A 21,991-nucleotide genomic window follows, 5' to 3' on the forward strand; every position below is an offset into this window, starting at 1 on the left:
AGGTACACACACAGCGCAGACTTTGTCTGGCATGATCCTCCTCTGACTGTTGGAACTCAGAGTCCAGCTGCGTCGCCCCTCTGGGCACAGCACTGCCCCCTCAGACTCCTCAGTACATCAACACACCCCTCTCCCAGCACTCCACCCAATAGGTGTGAAGCTTCTGCTTTACAGTTTAATTCCCTCAGGGGCAGTTCTGAAGCTGACAACACCCATGCACATATTTTGCCCACTCTAACATCTTTATGCCCTTATATTTAATCATGTAACGCACGGGAGATTCTACGAGACAATAAAATATCCTAAATGCAATGTCCCTCATTAGCTCACCCCATGGGGAGATCATCTGTGAGCTGGCAGACAGAGTCTTCCACCCCTTGGCCTACCCTGCCCCTGCAGCGGCCTCCCTCATCTGGTGCAAAATGTCTCTCTCCCCCACAAGTCCTCCCTGTAAGACTCCTGCTGGGGTCACCTGCTTCATTTATTTTGTCCTTTGGCATTTTACATTATTTCCCAACCCCCTTGTCTTCAGACAAGAGGAGGAAGTGTCTCCTCCTAGGCAGAGCAAATCTATTGTCCCAAGGTGTTTTACTTTGAATAGATGATCACTGAGTGCTGATCATTCACCATTGTCTCTGGCCTGGCAAAGACATGACACAACTCTGCTAACTCAATGGGGATCCACACACATATAGGCTTTACATTACAGTAATTTCATGACACAATTTAACAACAATCATTCACAGTTCTGAAGTGGTACAGGCCAGACCCCCAAATCTTCACATCAGAAACATTTCTATTCTAGGGAGCGAAGACTTCAGAGCAATGCAGTCCCTGCTTGCGGCATGATGGGCCTGGGTACAACAGAGGGGGAAAGGACCAGTTGTCGGGGGTGGGGTGGGGTAGCAGGGAACCCATCAGAGGCATGGCTGGAGAAGTGCGCTGAAGCATGACTGGTTGGGCCCAGTTGATGAATGCCTGGGTAGGTAAATTACGGGACAATGATGTGTACAATGGCCTAAATGACTTCTAATGTCTGTCAACACATTTTTTCCTGTTCAATGAACAAAGACATTCAATGGGAAAAACTATGTTTATGCAGAGTTAAGGTTGCTTTGTGATCTATTATTCCCTAGCAGACCACTGAGTTGCCTGAGTTGAACAAAACTCAAGCTTCTGAAAACCAGGAAATGCAGAGTTAAGGTTGCCCATGCACAACCATTAGCGACACTTTGTAGTTGCATTTCCTTGTGCCATGCAGGAGGGAAAGCACTCTGCACCTCACCACTCCGCCTTCCTGCATCAGGGCACCGGAGCACTCAAGGCTTGTGTAGCTGGAAAGTGTGGTGGTGCAGCTGCGCTCTGGGTACTCCCAGCAAAGTCCCACAAAGCTGCAGTCCCTTCAATACTCATACTGTGTAATAGCTCCTGTGCTTCTACCGGTTGACTTGGCTTGAACCCCTGGAGTTCCTGTAATTTTACCTGTAGACTCTCGTCGAGGCCATAAGACACAATATACTAATTGGTATAGCTCCCCCTTTTCTTCAGTTTGGTGAAGTCTCTTTCCAACTGTGAATTGCTGTTTCTACAAATCTGTGCTTGGGGGGGCTTGTGCTGAGAACCCCCCTGTAGATCCCCGCAGCACATTGCCACTGCTACGTTTGGAGGGAGGCCTGTGGATGGACATGCTGAACACAGCGCGGGCCGAGTCATTTTGCCTGTGCAAGTTGCAACAAACAATCCAATTTTTATCATTTGAACATCTGCTTCACCCCTCTCTAATCCCTACCAAATGTGGTTATCAAAATGATTTTCGTTGTCCATTGCTCTGAGCAGGTCCTTCCCCTCTTTAATTTCCTTCACTTGCTGTGGTACTGAGGTCAAGCTTCTTTCTCTGACCTTCAAAACCTTTACCATTCTGCACCCCGCTTTATCTTCTCTGGTCTCTTATTGTAACAACCTTTGATCTGTCCATGATGCTGTCCTCATCTTCCACCTCTCTCCCATCAAGCTGTCTGCTTCTTCCACAACCATTCACACCTTTTGCCATGCCACCCTTTCCACACTGCACACTTTTGTTGTGCAGATCTTATAACAGCTACCTGCTTCTCTTTAGCCCTTGAAGCTCTCTTCTGTTTTGAGGCCAACATAAAATGAACCAAATTATAAAGGCTAGTTGTGCAGTAGTTAATATTTAAACAGGACTAAATGACACAAAAGAATGTTGATTCTGTCTTATACTCTCCCTGCTCGTCTGTCGCTTGTCTTTTCACGGTAGCCTGGAGAATTTTGTAGAAGTAATGGAGCATTTTGAAATTTAAACCAGTCGTACATGCATGGGCTCATGCATAAAATTGCTATCAGTGGTGTACACAGCTCTTTGCACCATCATTCAGATTGCAATTGTTCTTAGAAAGACTAATTTCTATGTCTATTTGCATGTGTGGTATTAATGTAGATGGCAAATCCTGGTGGTGCCATGTCTTGAACAACTTGATCCTACCAGTGTGTGGGGCCATGGTACTGACCCCAAAGGAGCACTAAAAGTCTCTTTCAAATAACAGGTGGACCCAGTTACTACAGATGTGGAGGAGAGGGAGCCTATGTTCCTGAGTTGCAGAAAGATTTTCATTAATTCCCCAGGCCCATGCTATAATGCTGCCCCTAGGCCTTATTAAATACTTGGAAATGAATTTTCAAAACTTGTAAGAGAAAACCAGCTCTCTGAGTAAAGAGCAAGCATTGATCATTCTACTGAGGGTATGTCTATGCTACTGAGACTATACCATCATATATGTGGTGACATAACCCTGTAGTGTAGATGCAGCCTACTCCAACAGAGAAGGTTTTCTGTCCATGTAAGAACTCCACCTTCCCAACCACAGTTAGCTATGTCAATGGAAGCCCTTTTCCATCAACATATCTGTGGCTATATTAGGAAATTTTTTGGAATAGCTATGTTGGTCAGGGGTGTGGTTTCTTCACATCCCCAAGTGATGTATCTGTGCTGCTATAACTTCTCCATATATACCAGGCTTTAGCCTCCAGTGTGAGAAGGTTGCAAATATGTTTACATTTTTGAGAGCATAATGGAAGTTGACTTCTTTTCCCACAATTCCCTTAGGATTCCTGAACCCCTTTCCACAAGACACAAAACACCACTTGAAGGAGTTTTGTTGAGAACTGTGGAATAGGTACCCACATGGTGGACAACTGCAATGCTTGACTAAAGTGCTGTATTTGTGTGTGGAGCAGAATTGTACCGGAAAGAGAACGATTAGGGCAGTAACAGCACTATTCTCTTGTGTAGATGCATCCATTGTAAGGTCTTCTGGACAGGGATAGTGTCTCTCTACGCCCCCAATCCGAAGCTTATTGAAGCTCAGTGAAATTTGGATTAAGCCCTATATTTTGAACAGTGTGTAGCAAAGTAGGCATGCTACTGTAATATAAATAGTTACACACAGAACATTGTTAAAAGAACTTTGTTAGAGTGCAATGTCAAGCACTCAAAAGTTAGAAAATACCAAAATTTTGGTTGACTGGACAACCTTAATTTGGTCCATTTGTGCATATCTGTTATGATACAGCCTTTAACAATGTGATCACATGCTATTTTTCCCCTGAGACTCCTGCTTCATTCGGTACCCAGGATGGACAATGCTCACTTAAGCACCTATTCAGTATTTCTTTTCCTCCTTGTTCAGTGTGTGTCCTTATGCTTTATTGACTGCACAATAGTTAAGCCCTGCTCTGAAGACAGGACTGCTAATTTCCTCATAGGGTTTTCCAATGGTGTTCATCACTGTAGTACCGGAGTGCATCCCAAACACTAATAAATGTATTTTCACAATACTTCTGTGATGTGTATGTGGGTATTGTCTCCATTTTACAGATGGGGAACAGAGACACAAAGGTTAAGAGTTTCCACTAGCTTTGGGTGCCAAATCTGAGATACTTGGGACCTGATTTTTCAGTGTATTTCGCATTATAGAGCACTTCATATGCTTAAAGCATGGCTTCCATTGTCTACAGTTGTACCTGAATGCTCAGGATGTCTCCAAATCAGACCCCAGGATCTTAAATCAAGCACCCAGAAAATAAGGAACAAATTAGTGATCACCTCTGAAAACATTGGTTTAAATGATATCATAGATTAAAAGGCCAGAAGGGACCATTGTGATCATGTAGTCTGACCTCCTGTATAACACAGATCATAGAACTTCCCCAAAATAATTCCTAGAACAACTCTTTTAAAAAAATAAAACAAATCTGATCTTGATTTAAAAATTGCCAGAGATGGAGAATCCACCAGAATCCTTGGTAAATTGTTCCAAAAGTTAATTTCTCATTGTTAAAAAGTTATGCCTTATTTCCAGTCTGAGTTTGTCTAGCTTCAACTTTCAGGCATTGGATCATATTATACCTTTCTCTGCTAGATGGAAGAGCCCATCATTAAATATTTGTTCCCCACATAGGTACTGATAGACTGTAACCAAGTAACCCCTTAACCTTCTATTTGTTAAGTAAATAAATTTAACTCTTGAAGTCTATCACTATCAGGCATGTTTTCTAAACCTTTAATGATTCTTGTGACTTTTCTCTGAACCCTCTCCAATTTATCAACTTCCTTCTTGAATTGCTGACACCGGAACTGGACACAGTATTCCAGCAGTGGTCGCACTAGTGCCAAATTGTGAGGTAAAACAACCTCTCTACTCCTCGAGAGTCCCCTATTTATGCATCTCAGAATTGCTTTAGCTCTTTTGATCACAGTGTCACACTGGGAGCTTGTGATCACCATGACCCTCAAATCTGAATTTTTTAGTCACTGCTTCCCAGGATAGAGTCCCCCGTCGTGTACATATGGACTACATTCTTTGTTCCTAGATGTATACATTTGTAGTTAGCCGTGTTGACACACACATTGTTTGCTTGCACTCAGTTTACTAAGCAATCCAGATCAGTGTCCTGTCCTCTTCATTAATTACCACTCTCCCAATTTCTGTCATCTGCAAACTTTATCAGTGATGATTTTATGTTTCTTCCAGGTCATTGATAAAAAAAATGTTAGTCTAGCATCACAAAGGAACACTGCGGCAGAGGCAGGGAGAAAATCAAGTTCTCCAGGACGTAACCATGAGACCATCCTTATTCTTCCTGCAATCCCTTGCCTCATTCACTTTCACCTTCCAACTTCTGCAACAAATGAGGCAGGGATCCTACAGACAACAGTCTCCTTCATAACACAACCCTGATTCGTGTCCAGATCATGTCCATCCTGTGCACTGAGTGAGGCAGGGGTCTTGTGGAAAAAACTGTGTGATCATATCATTAAAAACTGTATCATAATACATATGCACAAGGGAGCAAAATTAAGGTTGAATCTACTCCTTTAATTCTGACACGTTTTAACTTTAGAGTGCTTAACTTTGCAACCTTAATAATGTTTGTAATGTAGTTTTGTATGTATTCCTAAGTCTTAAATAAAGCAAACTGGAAAAAAACAAATTCCATCGTGTGGCATCATATGAAAACCCACATGGGTCAGCAGGAGGGTTGAAACCTTCAATCCACCACACAGACCTCTGCTACCTGAGTAATTGGTAGCAGTAACAGGTTGTCATCCTATGTGCGGACCAACATTAGAGAGGGGTGAGACATGCACTTTGCCAGTGGATTTCACATGTATTTGCTTACAACACAGGAATGGTGAGACTCAGGAATCTTGGGTTCTATTCCAGGCTCTTGAGGGGAGTGTGTTCTAGTGGACACAAATCTTCTGTCCATTCCTCCTCCGATCCCTCTAACTTGTTCCAGTCTTGTCTCTTTCCCACCAAGTCTCCCTCCCAGTCCCACTCTCTTTGCATACCCAGTGCCCTCATCTCCATTCCTCAGGCTTCTCAACCCAGTCCCAGGCTCCTACTATCACCCTTCAGACTCCCCAGTCCAGTCCCCTTACACAGCCATTGCCAGCTCCTCTGGCTCCGCCCGCAGGGTTCTCATCTAATCTGACTCCTCTGGGCTCCTTGTTCATTTCAGTGTCCCTCCCTCCCTCCATCTTCTTGTCCACCTAATCCTAGTCTCCCTGCCCCCAGACTCCTCATCTGATCTCAATCTTCCTACATCTGTGAGGTCTGATTCCCCTCTCACTCTCCCTGCACCCTGTTTCTTGTCCCCTCTGCATCTGAATCAGACAGTTTCTTCCTCCATGCTGGCTGGGCCCAGCAGGACTTTGCTGAGTGTATGTCTATGCTGCACTGCGGAGCAAGCCTTCCAGCCTCGGAAGACAGATTCATATTAGTGGAGCGTGACCTATTCCATGACAAAATAGCACTGTGGACATTGTGGCTTGGAGTGCAACATGGTGCCCTAGGCTTGAGAGCCCAAGCTCCAGCCTGAGCTGCAACATCTACACTGGTATTTTTAGCATGCAAACTGTGAGCCCTGCTAGTGTGAGTCTGTGTACTTGTGCTGGGAGGCTTGCTCTCACCTCGAAAGCACAGGTGTGACAGGTTCCCTGCGGTCAATCCAGGTGCCCAGACCCAGAGCCCACAATGGCCTACAATAGCCCAGAGCTGCAGTTGCAGGGAAAATTCTGCTGAGCCCCATGCTGGAGCATGCCCACTGCAAGACAGAATCTTCAGGGAATGTAGCTGCTCAATCAAAACTAAGAAGTCTCTACAGAACATGTGCAGACTGTGATTTCTCAAAAGCTTATAACTTGGCCAAATTTGGGCAGATTTTCCATACTGATGACAAAAGGCACATCCCTGACACAAAGGCCACCCCTTCTGCCAGAATACAAGCCCCTGTTCCAAAGCACAGAAGCACCTGAGGTTTTCAAAGAAAAGGTTGTTGGATGTTTTTTTAAATAAGCAAAACAATGTTTTCCTTAGCTTTGTTCTCTGAAATAAAAACAAAAATAATAATTCAGCCAGAGGCAGACACCCAGAATGGAAAATTTCCGCCCAAATGGTTCAGCTTTCACAAAGTTATAAACAACTGAAATCCGGGTGTTCTGATGTTAAGTGTTGGGCAACTTTAGTAGGCTACCAGCCTCACCTATAATAAAAAATGTGTTAAGGGGACCTCACTAGTGTAGACAATGAAGGGATAGTGTATGCTGTCAACAAAAATACTGTTTGAAGTTTATAGCATGTTCAGGCTGGTTTCCAAAGTTGCTGTTTACTTTAACAGGTTACTGTTATCTCACTCTAGAAAAAAATCTGAATACTTTCATCCTCCATTATTGTAAATGTAGCTCTTTTTAAGAGTACAAAGGCTTCTAATGAATTCACCTGATCACTCTAATTTAATGATCAAATAGAATAGCGTGGCTTATTTAAGTTTCACTAATGAGAACAAAGCTATTTACATCACTTGAACAAAGCCGGTAGCAGCCTTCATTACAAATCCTCTATTTTTAATGGGATTTGTAATGCAGATTCACAAAACCCAGGCTGAAACTCTCCATGCCCAAACTCAGTTGTCACACTTAAAAAATATATAAAAATAAGTCAAATGCAATTTGGTTTTGGAATTGTAAAGACTTTTATTTGTTTATTTCTTGAAACAAAACATTGAGATCACTTTGTACATAATGTGAGTTAATTCTTCTCTTGGTCTGAGTAGTAAGCATAAAACATGCTGTTTAGTTATAAAAATGAGTTAGGACAGATACCAAATAAATTACCTTCCTGATGTTTCAGTTTGATTTTTAATTACCTAACTATAGAAGCATCTATCTGTTAGTTTTAGTATAGCTGAGACGGTATGAACAAAAACGCTCTGATCAAGTATTTATTCATTATTGATGGGTGAACTGCAAATGCTAGAAGTCTTGATTTAACGGGCCTTTGAGTGCCAAAATATCATTTTGCTTTATCATGTTAAATCCGCTTTTTAATAAGTTACTAATTACAAGTTTCTTGCAGCTTCAAACAAAGCTGAAGTTGAATAGATCAGATATTCCAACTCTGATGGAAGAAAAGCAAGAATAGGGATTAAAGATGTTTGCTGTTTTCATCAACTTCAGGAGGCATTTGATTCAGTTCGGAGGGAAGCATTATGAAAAGTAGTAGAATCCTATGGATTTCCAGATAAGATTTTATAATTGCAGTAATCCATCTACAATGACTCCTGCAGTGCCATAAGAATTGGTGGAAAATTCAGCAACTGATTCAACTCAAAGTTTGTTGTAAGATAAGGGGGCATGGAATTTTTAGTACCTTTTGATTGTGTTCTTAACTGTACAACTGGCAGATAGATTTGAATTAGTGATGATAGTCTTTCCTACCTTGGGAAAATGATGTAGTTGACTTAGACTTACAATGTATACCAGGAAGATGAAATAGTTGTATCTTGGAAAACTAACAATAGATAAAGTTGTTGAAATGCAGCAGTGGTGAAGTTGTAGAACAAGTAAAATCTTGTGACTGCCTAGGAAGCTTGATCAGTGCTGATGGTTCCACCAAGGATGAAGTTTAAAAAAGTGTGTTTTAGCTCAAAGTGTTGCACAGAAATTTATGAAATTATGAACTGATAACAACATTACATCGGGTACCAAGATGAAAATTTATCAAACCAGTGTACTAACAGCATTACTGTATGGTCTGGAAGCAGCAGCATTAAATGAAACAGACATCAGAAGGCTGGAGGCAGTAGAGATGAGAGTTCATTGGAAGATGGCAAGTGTGGAGTGGAATGATTTTAAAGACACATGAAATCACATCAGTAGGATGTGAAATCAGAATAAGGGACTGTCTGCAATTGAAAAGATTATGATGGTGAGGACACTGTAGAAGAAGTAAGATATCAAAGAAAATAAAGCAAATGCAACCAAAGTCCAACCTAGAGGCTGACTACTGACTAGATAGTGGGACATGACCAAGGACATTTTCCAGCAACAATGCAGCTTCATGACTGCTGGCAATGGGGTAAGTGGTATTGAAGAAAAAACATAAACAATGCCCCCCCCCATGTCATAATGAAAACCTACCCTAAGGTGGAAGATGAGTACTGCTTTTTCAATGAACCAGTCCTCCCTATGGCCAGAGGGAGAGCAAGGATTTGACCAGGGTTTTTTTCCCCCTTGCAGGCAGCAGAGCTAGCTGCTGGAGTACAGACTGTCTGTTTCAGAGTAGCAGCTGTGTTAGTCTGTATTCACAAAAAGAAAAGGAGTACTTGTGGTACCTTAGAGACTAACCAATTTATTTGAGCATGAGCTTTCGTGAGCTACAGCTCACTTCATCGGATGCATTCAGTGGAAAATACAGTGGGGAGATTTTATATACACAGAGAACATGAAACAATGGGTGCTACCATACACACTGTAAGGAGAGTGTTCAGGTACGGTGAGCTATTACCAGCAGGAGAGCGGGTGGGGGAGGGGAGAACCTTTTGTAGTGATAATCAAGGTGGGTCATTTCCAGCAGTTGACAAGAATGTGTGAGGAACAGTGTGTGTGTGTGGGAGGGAATAAACATGGGGAAATAGTTTTACTTTGTGTAATGACACATCCACTCCCAGTCTTTATTCAAGCCCAAGTTAATTGTATCCAGTTTGCAAATTAATTCCAATTCAGCAGTCTCTCCTTGGAGTCTGTTTTTGAAGTTTTTTTGTTGAAGAATTGCCACTTCTGGGTCTGTAATCGAGTGACCAAAGAGATTGAAGTGTTCTCCGACTGGTTTATGAATGTTATAATTCTTGACATCTGATTTGTGTCCATTTATTCTTTTACGTAGAGACTGTCCAGTTTGACCAATGTACATGGCAGAGGGGCATTGCTGGCACATGATGGCATATATCACATTGGTGGATGTGCAGGTGAACGAGCCTCTGATAGTGTGGCTGATGTGATTAGGCCCTATGATGGTGTCCCCTGAATAGATATGTGGACACAGTTGGCAATGGGCTTTGTTGCAAGGATAGGTTCCTGGGTAAGTGTTTTTGTTGTGTGGTGTGTGGTTGCTGGTGAGTATTTGCTTCAGGTTGGGGGACTGTCTGTAAGCAAGAACAGGTCTGTCTCCCAAGATCTGTGAGAGTGATGGGTCATCCTTCAGGATAGGTTGTAGATCCTTGATGATGACTGTGTGTGTGTGTTTCTCACTCTTGCTCTCTCTCCCTGACTATTTAAGAGTCTTTATCTGCAGTGGATAAGTCAATGGACTCATTAGTGTGAGAATGACTCTATGTAGTCCAGTGGTTAGAGCACTCACCTGGGAGGTGAGAGACCCTGTGTCCGGTCCCTCTTTCATTATTTACCCACAGTGGAACAGCTTCAACACGAGAGACTGAGGAAGCCCTGTGGTATTAATTTAGATGGAATATCTAGGCTAAAGGTATTAACATAACCCAATCATTGTCCAACATTAAACACAGTTTTACACAAGGTCAGAGGTTTGGTATATAGAGACCTAAGCCTGCTTGGTAGCATTGCAAACACACCATTAAACATTTTTTTAGCCTTTTATTAAAGATAATGTAAAGAAGGAAAAATAATTAGAGCATTTGAAATGTACAGTATTAAGTAAGGCTTTCATTGTAACAACATCCCTTATTTTCCTTTGCTGGAGAGAGTTCTTAGAAGGAACTTCCCCTCTCTCCCCGCCCCACTTCTTTGACAGTCCTTTAGATCAGTGGTTCTCAAAGCCGGTCTGCCGCTTGTGCAGGGAAAGCCCCTGCCGGCCAGACCGGTTTGTTTACCTGCCACGTCCGCAGGTTCGTCTGATCGTGGCTCCCACTGGCCGCGGTTCGCCGCTCCAGGCCAGTGGGGGCTGCGGGAAGTGGTGCGGGCCGAGGGATGTGCTGGCCGCCCTTCCTGCAGCCCCCATTGGCCTGGAGCAGTGAACCGCGGCCACTGGGAGCCGCGATCGGACGAACCTGCGGACGCGGCAGGTAAACAAATCGGTCCGGCCCGGCAGGGGCTTTCCCTGCACAAGCGGTGGACCGGCTTTGAGAGCCACTGCTTTAGATGGTATCAAAGATGGCAATGACTGCCTTTTTTGGGGGGAAGAGAAGAAATGAATTGAAATGGGCTAGCACTATTGTTCTTGCTGAAGTCCAAAATCTCCAATGGGGTTTGGGATTCAGCTGGAGCTAGTAAAGGTCAGGGCATCTCTCAGGATGATGAAGGCCCAGGGTTCCAGGAGATGGTGGGGGTGGCAGCCATGGCAGTGAAGCTTGCTCCTGTAGCCAATTTTTCTCCCCACAGTCTCTTTCTTTAAGGACCCCAAAAGGGAGTGATGGGTGAGCTCATCCTCCCATTATTTTGTCCACCAATTACACCTAGTTCCTGACACACCAGTTTTGGTTTACTGATTTCTGGTTCCATGATTGTTTTGTTTACCAAGCATGATCATAACTGACCTTGAATTATATCAGAACTTTTTGTTGTACTAATTCAATCAGTCTCTCTTTCTTTCACAACTTTTCCTGTCAACATCAGAAGGTATTGTGACATCTTATGAACTTACACATTCATTTTACAGTTGAGCTCACAATTAGGGTAAATTTGTAGGCCCCAATTATTACAATATCAGAATATCCCATAGCTGAGTGGGTAGATCGCTCTGAAGTGGGAGACCCCTCTTTAAATCCTTTCTCTCCCTCTGGTAGAGAGGGCTGAATTGAGCCTAGGTCTCCTGTATCCCAGCTGAGCACACTAATCACTAGGCTATGTTATAAGTTGGCTGCTGCTACCCTCTCCTCCTCCTCTTACCATTACATGTGAAGCAAGGCAGGAACCTTAGTCATTACTGCAAGACATGAGTTATATGCCTAAACCTCCTGACTCCAGGCAGCTGGTTTCAATTCATGGATGGCTAAGCAGAGATAGGTGCCTATCTCCAAGAGAGGGGCAGGACTTTGCCCACACCATTGTTGTGGGCATGTCCCATTGGCTAGCTTAGGTGGCTCCCTACCTACTGTGCTGGCTTTCATGGACTACATTCTTATGTCTCTCTCTCTCCATTCATTGTATAGGGAGTCAAAAAGCCTAACTTGGATTATTGGATTCTAGTATTGTTTCTGTCATTTTCTAGGTGCCTAGAAGTTAGGCACCACAAGGCTCAGTGTTGAAACCCCTAAACCCTTTCATAGATTCCACCCGTAGTTCATAATCTCTCATCTTCAATTTTTAATGTTAAAATGCAGCTGGAGTTTTAGATAGACAACTGCTAAGATTGTAAGTTAATTATATCTGATTATTAGTCAAAAGAACATCTTTTATAATCTTTGGAAAATAAGAACATTGGGAAATCACCAACAAGAGCTAGAAATGATGTAACATATATTTTTACTATAATTATAATTGAACAGTTTGTTTCTGTATGGACAGACCATACATATTTCATCGTGTCTCAGATTTTAAAATTACTGCTTGCTACTTGAGAAAAACAAAATAGTTTATCTGATTTATATAATTAAGATTTTCATCTGATGGAGTTATACTATTTTGTTATTTGCATTTTCAAGAAGCCAAGAGGGCAACTAGTATAGTCTTAACAATAAAAAAAATACTGCTTTTTAATGGAAATGTTTTATTATATTTTTTTTATTATTAAATCAGCAGAGAACTCCTTTCTCTGTCTAAGGAAATTATTATTTTATTTAAACTAAACATTCTAGAGCAAGAATGCAATTCCTGTTCTCCCCCCTGCAAAAAAAAAATTACTATGAAAAAAAAATCTCAAGAACTGATCAGTACTTTCAAATTTTTAAAAATATTGAACATGTTCTTATCAGGAAAAGGAAAAAGGGTATTCAGAAAATACTGCCCTGAATTCTCTGATGGGGTACATAGGTAGAATTCCACTGAAAGCAGTGGAACTGCATGTATTTATGCCAGCAGAAAATGTGCCCACTGTGGTTTGTCTTAGGTCCCAATCCTGCAAACACTTATGCACATGAGTAGCTTCACGAACACCAGTATACTCATTGAATTCAGTACAAAGGCTCCCCCATCCCACAGAGGCCAGTGACATTTGGAGGCAAAACTAGGTATGAATATTGGTGCAGAGCCAATTTTCAGCAACAATTAACTGTTTATTGTATCATTTTCCTCCCATCCTTTGACTTATGTATGGGGGCAGAGACTGTCTTACTCTTTGTCTTTACAATGACCAACACAATGGGGCCCTGAGCCATAGTACCAGTTTTACTCAGTAGGATACAGATGTGAGCAAAAGTTATTCATGGATATACGTGTTTGCAAGATCAGAGCCTTATTTTGTAAATTTGTTTTGGAGAGACAAGGTTGAAAAATAATAACTGTCTTCTAGTCAGTGTATTTTAATGAGTATAAAAGGTGGGGAACCTATTTTTTCCTCTGTTTACAGCTTTCAGATGGCAGCAAGTAGGGAAGGACAATAGTAATATTAGTTGAGTATTGTAGCAGAACAACCCAGACAATTGCTAACTTTATTTTAAATTGTGCTGAAGTCCTTTTAAAATCATGACTAGTACTTTAGGGCTTGTCTACGAGGGGAAATTTACCAGTATGACTCCCTTAATGGCATTTATTCCAGCATAAGGATGTCCATAAGGATTATAATGGTGTGTATGTATACACCTGCTCCCCGCCCCAGTACATTTCCCCAGACAGATAAGCCCTTGGAGTGTTTTTCAAAGCTTGGGATTGTGAAAATTCCTCCCATCCTAGGAAGCACCTCCTAGCCCAATAAGATACAGCTTGATCTGAGTCTGCTTCTAATAACTGGTTTTGAGAATTTATTGACATGCCTGTTTTGCGTACCGACTTTCTGACGTCACTGAAATCCTGGGTATTGACTCAGTGGGGAGGAGGTACTGAGATGGGAATGGAAAGGGTGATGCTTATCTGGGAGCAAGAATGGAGTCTGTAAAGGCTTCATCTCCAGAAACACACTACTTTCTCAGGGCTATGTTGAGTTTGTTTAGAGAAGGCTTTTACCTTGTTTCTATATAAATAGTTACAATGACATCAATGTTGGCAATAGCATTTAACAAAAGATTAATCCTCCTGCACAGATTATTTTCTCCCATGACACACTTTCCTCTGATAAAGTGGGATAAGTGATTCCCATGTGTGATCAAATGGGTAATAGCTTTGTTTTAGGGCAAGCCTGCCCTGTAGCCCGCCGTACTGAGTTAGTGCAGCACTGTATGTTCTCCTTGTCTCAGTTTCCCTTCTCCGGAAGCCAGTAACTCCACTTCGGGCACTCATGATGCTTGACTCAATAATACTCTCCTCAGGGCTTGTTTATGACAAAACCTCATACAAAGGGGGGCAGAACAAAGAGTCCAAATAAATAAAAGATGCCTCTGGCTTTGAGAGTTCCTCTGAAGCCTGCCCTTTAGGTTCCCTTAGGGTGACAGTCCTGATTTTGGGGCTTTTTCGTATATAGGCACCTATTACCCCCCACCCCCATCCTGATTTTTTACACTTGCTATCTGGTCACTTGAGGTTCCCTTCCCAGTCCTCTCAAGCATTCTATGTCAGTCTTTGCAAAAAGAAAAGGAGTACTTGTGGCACCTTAGAGACTAACCAATTTATTTGAGCATGAGCTTTCGTGAGCGACACGAAAGCTCATGCTCAAATAAATTGGTTAGTCTCTAAGGTGCCACAAGTACTCCTTTTCTTTTTGCGAACACAGATTAACACTGCTGTTACTCTGAAATATGTCAGTCTTTATGTCTCTCCTTATGGTGGGAGTCCCCAGTCCTCCTGGGGGAGCTGGGTAGTTCAAGCAATTATTACTTTAGGATTACCTCTCAGTCTCTAGTCTCCTCCTTATAGCAGGAGCTCCCAGCTCTCCTCCTGGAGCTGGGCTGCAATTTGTTTCCCTCAACTGGCCCCACTTCGTCCTCAAGTTCAGAGGGTTTTGTGGTCACCTCCTGCTGCTATCTACTCCCTGCTAACTCAGGGCCCTGCAGGAAACTTGTTATTCCCTTTGGTGGCTGCAAGCAACTGCCCTGCTACGTGGGAGAAGGCAGCATTTATTCTTGTCCCTTTCTCCCAGCTTATCCCCAACTGGTTGAGGGGGGAGCCTTGCCCTTCCTCTCTGCAGTTCGTTGTATCTATAATAGACCGTTTAACTCTTAGTCCTTGTCTACACTATGAGTTTAGGTCGAATTTAGCAGCATTAGATCAATTAACCCTGCACCCATCCACACAACAAAGCCATTTTTGTTGACTTAACGGGCTCTTAAAATTGATTTCTGTACTCCCCGACGAGGGGATTAGCGCTACAATTGTCATTGCCGGGTCGAATTCGGGGTAGTGTGGATGCAATTCGATGGTATTAGCCTCCGGGAGCTATCCCAGAGTGCTCCATTGTGACTGTTCTGGACAGCACTCTCAACTCAGATGCACTGGCCAGGTAGACAGGAAAAGCCCCGCAAACTTTTGAATTTCATTTCCTGTTTGGCCACCATGCCAAGCTGATCAGCACAGGTGACCGTGCAGATCTCATCAGCAGAGGTGACCATGGAGTCCCAGAATCACAACAGAGCTCCAGCATGGACCGACTGGGAGGTACTGGATCTGATCGCTGTATGGGGAGACGAATCCGTGCTATCAGAACTTCATTCCAAAAGACGAAATGCCAAAATATGTGAAAAAAATCTCCAAGGGCATGAAGGACAGAGGCTATAACAGAGACCTGCAGCAGTGCTGCATGAAACTTAAGGAGCTCAGGCAAGCCTACCAAAAAACCACAGAGGCAAATGCCCGCTTGGGGTCAGAGCCCCAGACATGCCACTTCTATGATGAGCTGCATGCAATTCTAGGGGGTACCCCTACAACTACCCCACACCTGTACGTGGACTCCTGCAAGGGAGTCTCACGCAACAGGGATGAGGATTTTGGGGATGAGGAAGATGATGATGAGGGGGAGGTTGAAGATAGCGCACACCAGGCAAGCGGAGAAACTGTTCTCCCTGACAGCCAGGAACTGTTTATTACCCTGGAGCCAAAACCCTCCCAAACCGGGCTCCCAGACCTTGAAGGTGGAGAAAGGCACCTCTGGTGAATGTACCTTTGTAAATATAATACACAGTTTAAAAGTAAGCGTGTTTAATGATTAATTAGCCCTGAAGACTTGGGATGCATTCGCTGCCAATACAGCTACTGGAAAAGTCTGTTAACGTGTCTGAGGATGGAGCAGAAATCCTCCAGGGACATCTCAATGAAGCTCTCCTGGACGTACTCCCAAAGCCTTTGCAAAAGGTTTCTGGGGAGGGCAGTCTTATTCTGTCCTCCATGGTAGGACATTTTACCATGCCAGGCCATGTAGTCTGGAATCATTGCATAAGAAAGCATGGCAGTGTATGGTCCCGGTGTTTGCTGGCATTCAAGCAACATCTGTTCTTTATCTCTCTGTGTTATCCTCAGGAGAGTGATATCATTCATGGTCACCTGGTTGAAATAGGGGAATTTTATTAAGGGGACATTCAGAGGTGGGTGTTCCTGCTGGGCTGTTTGCCTGTGGCTGAAAAGAAATCATCCACGCTGTTAGCCATGTGGTGAGGGGAGGGGTAAAGCGATCATCCCAGAGAATTGGGTGTGTGTGGGGGCTTAGTTGGGTTTGTGCTGCACGTTAACTCGAAAACATCAGCCCCTCCTTTTAAATGGCCAATGTGTCTTTTTCAATTTTACTCTCTCTTTTTTTCCTCCCACAGCTGCAAATGTTTCAATGCTGCAACTAGCATCTCCGTCCCAGAGGCTAGCTCAGGTAAGAAGGTGAAAAAAATGCACTCATGATGAAATGCACTGAAAGAGCTCAGCAGAATGCGTGGAGGCAAACAATGGCAGAGTTCAGGAAAGCAGAAAATGAACGCGAGGACAAGAGGGACGCCCGAGAGGATAGATGGCTCGAGCAACAGGAGAGATGGTGGCAGCGTGATGAGAGGAGGCAGGATGCAAGGCTGTAGCTTCTGGAGGATCAAATTGATATGCTCCGGCATATGGTTCAGGTGCAGGGAAGGCACGGACCGCCACTGCAGGCCCTGTGTAATCAACCACCCTCCTCCCCAAGTTCCTTAGCCTCCTCACCCAGACGCCCAAGAATGCTGAGGGAAGGGGGAGGGGCCTCCAGGCACCTAACCACTCCACCCCAGAGGGCTGCCCAAGCAACAGAAGGCTGGCATTCAATAAGTTTTAAAGTGCTGTGTGGCCTTGTCCTTCCCTCCTCCCCCACCCCTCCCGGGCTACCTTGGCAGTTATCCCCCTATTTGTGTGACAAATTAATAAAGAATGCAAGAATTTGAAACAACAATGACTTTATTGATTTATTGCTAACTCTGATTTAACTCTAATAAAACTCTGATTTATTGCTGGTGATCGAAGCGGGGAGGGGAGGGTGGTTGGTTTACAGGGAAGTAGAGTGAACCAAGGGGGCAGGTTTTCATCAAGGAGAAACAAACAGAACTGTCACACCATAGCCTGGTCAGCCATAAAACTGGTTTTCAAAGCTTCTTTGATGTGCAGCGCACCCTGCTGTGCTCTTCTAATCACCCTGGTGTCTGGCTGTGCATAACCAGGGGCCAGGAAATTTGCCTCAACTTCCCACCCTGCCATAAACGTCTCCCCCTTACTCTCACAGATATTGTGGAGCACACAGCAAGCAGTAATAACAATGGGAATATTGGTTTCGCTGAGGTCGAACCAAGTGAGTAAACTGCACCAGCGCACTTTTAAATGTCCAAATACACATTCTACCACCATTCTGCACTTGCTCAGCCTACAGTTGAACTGCTCCTGACTACTGTCCAGGGTGCCTGTGAATGGCTTCATGAGGCATGGCATTAAGGGGTAGGCTGAGTCCCCAAGGATAACTATAGGCATTTCAACATCCCCAACAGTTATTTTATTGTCTGGAAAGTAAGTCCCTTGCTGCAGCCGTTCCCACAGACCAGAGTTCCTAAAGATGCAAGCATACCTTTCCCGGCCATCCCATATTGATGTTGGTGAAACGTCCCTTGTGATCCACCAGTGCTTGCAGCACCATTGAAAAGTACTCCTTGCAGTTTATGTGCTGGCTGCCTTGGTGCTCCGGTCCCAAGAGAGGGATATGCGTTCCATCTGTCGTCCCACCAAGGTCAGAGAATCCCATTGCAGCAAAGCCATCCACTCTAACCTGCACATTTCCCAGAGTCACTACCCTTGATAGCAGCAGCTCAGTGATTGCGTTGGCTACTTGGATCAGAGCAGCCCCAACAGTAGATTTACCAAATTGATTCCCGGTAGCTGACCGGTAGCTGTCTGGCATTGCAAGCTTCCAGAGGGCTATCACCACTTGTGAACAGTGAGAGCTGCTCTCATCTTGGTATTCTTGCACTTCAGGGTGGGGAAAGCAAGTCACAAGGTTCCATGAAAGTGCCCTTACGCATGCGAAAGTTTTGGAGCCACTGGGAATCATCCCAGACCCGCAGCACTGTGCAGTCCCACCAGTCTGTGCTTGTTTCCCGGGCCCAGAATTGGCATTCCATGGCATGAACCTGCCCCATTGCCACCAGAATGGCCAAATTGCCAGGGCCCGTGCTTTGAGAGAAGTCTGTGTCCATGTCCTCATCACTCTCATCACCGCGCCGCTTGCCGTGATATGGCGTCTGCAGGAGAGCAGAGTTGCAGGGGAAACGGTGGTTGGATGACCAGTTTTGCAGACCTACTCCACCGTCTGCTGCCAGGACAAAACAGCTAAGTGGGTTGCATGCTTGCCATGGTATGGCGAGACAAGAGCAGCCGAGCAGAGTTGCAGTGGAAGCAGCGGACGACGGTCATATAGACTAGGACCTGCGAGGTGGATTCATAGGACCAGGAGAGCAGAGTGGCAGCGGAAGTGGTTGTTCGTTGACAACGGTTTGCAGACCTACTGCACCGTCTGCTGAAAGCAGTATGGCGCCCGCATGGAAAAAGGAGCGAAATGATTGTCTGCCGTTGCTTTCATGGAGGGAGGGGCAACTGATGACATGTACCCAAAACCACCCATGACAATGTTTTTGCCCCATCAGGCATTGGAAGCTCAACGCAGAATTCCAATGGGCGGCAGTGATTGTGGGAACTGTGGGATAGCTACCCACAGTGCAATGCTCCAAAAGTTGATGCTAGCCTTGGTACTGTGGACGCACTCCGCTGACTTAATGCGCTTATTGGGGACACACACAATCGACTGTATAAAGTTGCTTTCTAAAAAATTGACTTCTATAAATTTGACCTAATTTCATAGTGTAGACACAGAGCTATGACGGGGGCAAGGTGGATTGACCAGTAGTCAGTACTACACTTAGGTCAGTAGAGATGACCCTGTCACGTGCTGTCACAGAGGAATTTATTTAGACAAATGCCCCAGTCCTACAAAGAAGCAAGTGTTTAATTGTATACATTATGCATTGTACCATTGATCTCGTTGGATTACGCTATTACTCCCACTACATAAAGTTAAGAATGTGCATTATTTTTGTAGTATTAGGACCTATATCATTATTCAAAATTACCAATTAGATATCCAAAGATACAACCCATTTATTTCCCGCTGTTTGTAATACATTGTATTATTTTGTCTCAAGTGAATGACCAACAGTTCTTCATGATCATTTATTAGAAAATTTAGATGCAATCCCGTTCAGACTGCTGTATCTGCAGATATTTGAATTTTGCAAACAGCAACATTTATGGAGAAAAATAAGAAGACATCTTTTAACTCCACAGAAATCAGTAGACATGGGGAAGTTCTCGAAGGCCAGAGTGGGAAAATGATAGAAGTTTCATAAAAATCCCAAGCACATAAACAAAAGTCCCTTTCTGAACAGAACCAAAGGGGTCCCGTCTCTGTCTTCATTCTGTGAATAGTTTCAGTAAACTGGCCATGCCATCCAGCAAACACTTACACACTTGTTTAATTAGGCACCTGAGCAATCCCACTGCAACAGAGGAACTATTCCGGTACCTGAAGTTAAGCAGGTACATAGGTGTTTGCAGGATGGGGGCCTCGGTGTATGAGTAGTGTCCTTTCCCTGTAAATGACATTGGTTTCGGCCAAGCCACAACCTTTGTGTCATTATTTCTTCCTGTCCTTCTTTCCAAAGCAATAGCTCCTGGGATAGAAGAACTACAGGTGCAAGTGCAAAGCATGGGCCTGACGCTGTACTACTGAAGTCAGGGGAGAGTTTCACCACGGACTTCAGTGGGAGCCTGATGTTGCTCAGGGAGTGGAGAGAAAATTTAAAACCACCCGGCTTTACTGTCCCTTTGCTGGAGAGACGAGAGTAGCATTGTCACCTGAGGCAGCCCCGCCTAGTGCTGCGCCTGCGTGTTACCTCCTTCTTCCTGCTGCCTGGCCCCGGCTGCAGGGAGATGGGCGGAGGTGGTGGCATTCTCCCGGATTCCCGGGGAAGAGCCCAGCGGCAGACCAAGGCAGTGGGGTGTGGGAGAGAAGAGGCAGAGCGCATTCACCGGGCCCCTGCGGAGGGGGAGAGGGGCCGCGGGGGGATCCGTGCGGCTGGAGGCAGAAAAGGTAAGTGGCCCTGAGAGCGGGAGCAAGGCTGTGACATGTGAATAGCGCGACTGAAGCCTGCGTGTGAGTGGATCATGTATGTTGTTATAGACATGGGTGTTATTCACAATGCAGTTCCCCACCACTGGGGCACTGACACGAGGGGCCAAGGGAAGGCTGCGTTATGAAGAGTTGTCGCGCGAGCCGCCTTCTCTTCCGTGCTTTTGCTGAGCGAGGTTGGGACCCTGTCGCCGGTTTGTTCGAATTCATTGCTTTCGCGGTGGCTTTGCCCAGCCTTCCGGCCGGTCTGTCCAGATCATCTGGACCTGAGCTGCTGGGGCTCCCCTGGGAGTGCTCGCGCCTGGCTGGGTGATGAAGTGTCGGGCTTGGGCTCGGGAGCCGTGAGACCTCGCTTCTCGTGCCGCAGGATTAACAAGAAGTCATAACACAGCCATAAAAATCCCCCTTCCTTCTACTGCAAATTAAAATCGATTTTTCTCCCTGGAAAGAAGAGGAACAATCTTCAACACCAAGACAATCTCATTGTAATGTAGATGCCGGTTCTGTCTTTTCCAAGGGCCTCACCATATAAAAAGATTAAATATTTGCACCACTGTGCAGGGGCTTTGGCACAATTTGTACAGTGGGGGTCCTGAGAGCCATTGACCCAAACTGTAAACCTTGTATATGATGGAAGTCACTTCAAGGCAGGGGTGCTCCAGCACCCCTAGTTCTAGCACCTGTGTCACTGTGACTTTACAGGAGTCTGAAATGCTGTTTTTCTGTGCGCAGCCTGGTTCCTTGCACCGGATCGTATATTTACTGCTGGCTTAACTCCCTACTCAGTATCTTCAACTTCAGAGGGGGGATGGACATTAAAAGTAAAGGCAGGTCCATGCTGCACCCTTGCCTTGTGGGGAGCGATCCTGGTCGCCTGTGTTTCATCTGCAATTGTGCGCCACTGTGAGTCCCCTGAAGTTGAAGAAATGGGAGGAGGGTACAGCCCTCCCCCCTCAGCTGCAGATCGAGACACGGATTGATGGGCCCCTGATTGCGTCGTGGTCTGTTCGAGCTTTCACGCGGGTGTGTTTCTCTTCACGCCCTCCCTCAGTGATTGATGCTGGAAATGCTGTCGTTTGCTGAGCCGCAGCCATGGTTGCGAGTCTTTCTGCTCCCGGGTGAAATGGGGGAGGCTGGGACGGACTGAGTTCGCAGCCTAGGAGCCAGGGCAGCGCGCGAGGCTAGAGGGGAGAGACGCGGCGGCTGTAGCCTGCCGGGGGAGGAATCCCTCCTGCTGCTGCGGGGGCTCTGGGGACTGAGATCAGTTTAGGGCATGGAGAGGCAGCCCCGCCCTGGCTGCGCAGGGTGCCCCGAGGAGCCAGGGACCCCACCCTGCGGCGCCCCCGGTCCCCTCTGGGCGGAATGACAGGGAGGGCTTGCCATAGATCCGGCGGGGCTTCCCGCCCTCCCGCCAGGTGCGGCGGCGCTGCCCAGCCGCGGGCCGTGCGGGAAGTGGG

General features: G+C 45.1%; 1 protein-coding gene across 2 annotated transcripts in view; it reads left to right on the top strand.

Annotated features, from left to right (window-relative positions):
- The first annotated feature begins 20,333 nt into the window (after positions 1–20,333).
- Positions 20,334–21,991, top strand: part of FHDC1 (FH2 domain containing 1) — a 50,983-nt gene continuing 49,325 nt past the window's right edge. Inside the window, exon 1 of one of the 2 annotated variants that reach the window (XM_073341375.1) lies at positions 20,334–20,495. The gene's annotated coding sequence lies outside the window, so the exon portion shown is untranslated. Of the gene's footprint in view, positions 20,496–21,495; positions 21,558–21,991 lie in introns of those variants that run through there. The other variant, XM_073341377.1, reaches the window with a different exon arrangement.

This window comes from Lepidochelys kempii, chromosome 4, assembly GCF_965140265.1.
Source record: "Lepidochelys kempii isolate rLepKem1 chromosome 4, rLepKem1.hap2, whole genome shotgun sequence".
In the NCBI taxonomy this organism is placed as follows: domain Eukaryota; kingdom Metazoa; phylum Chordata; order Testudines; family Cheloniidae; genus Lepidochelys; species Lepidochelys kempii.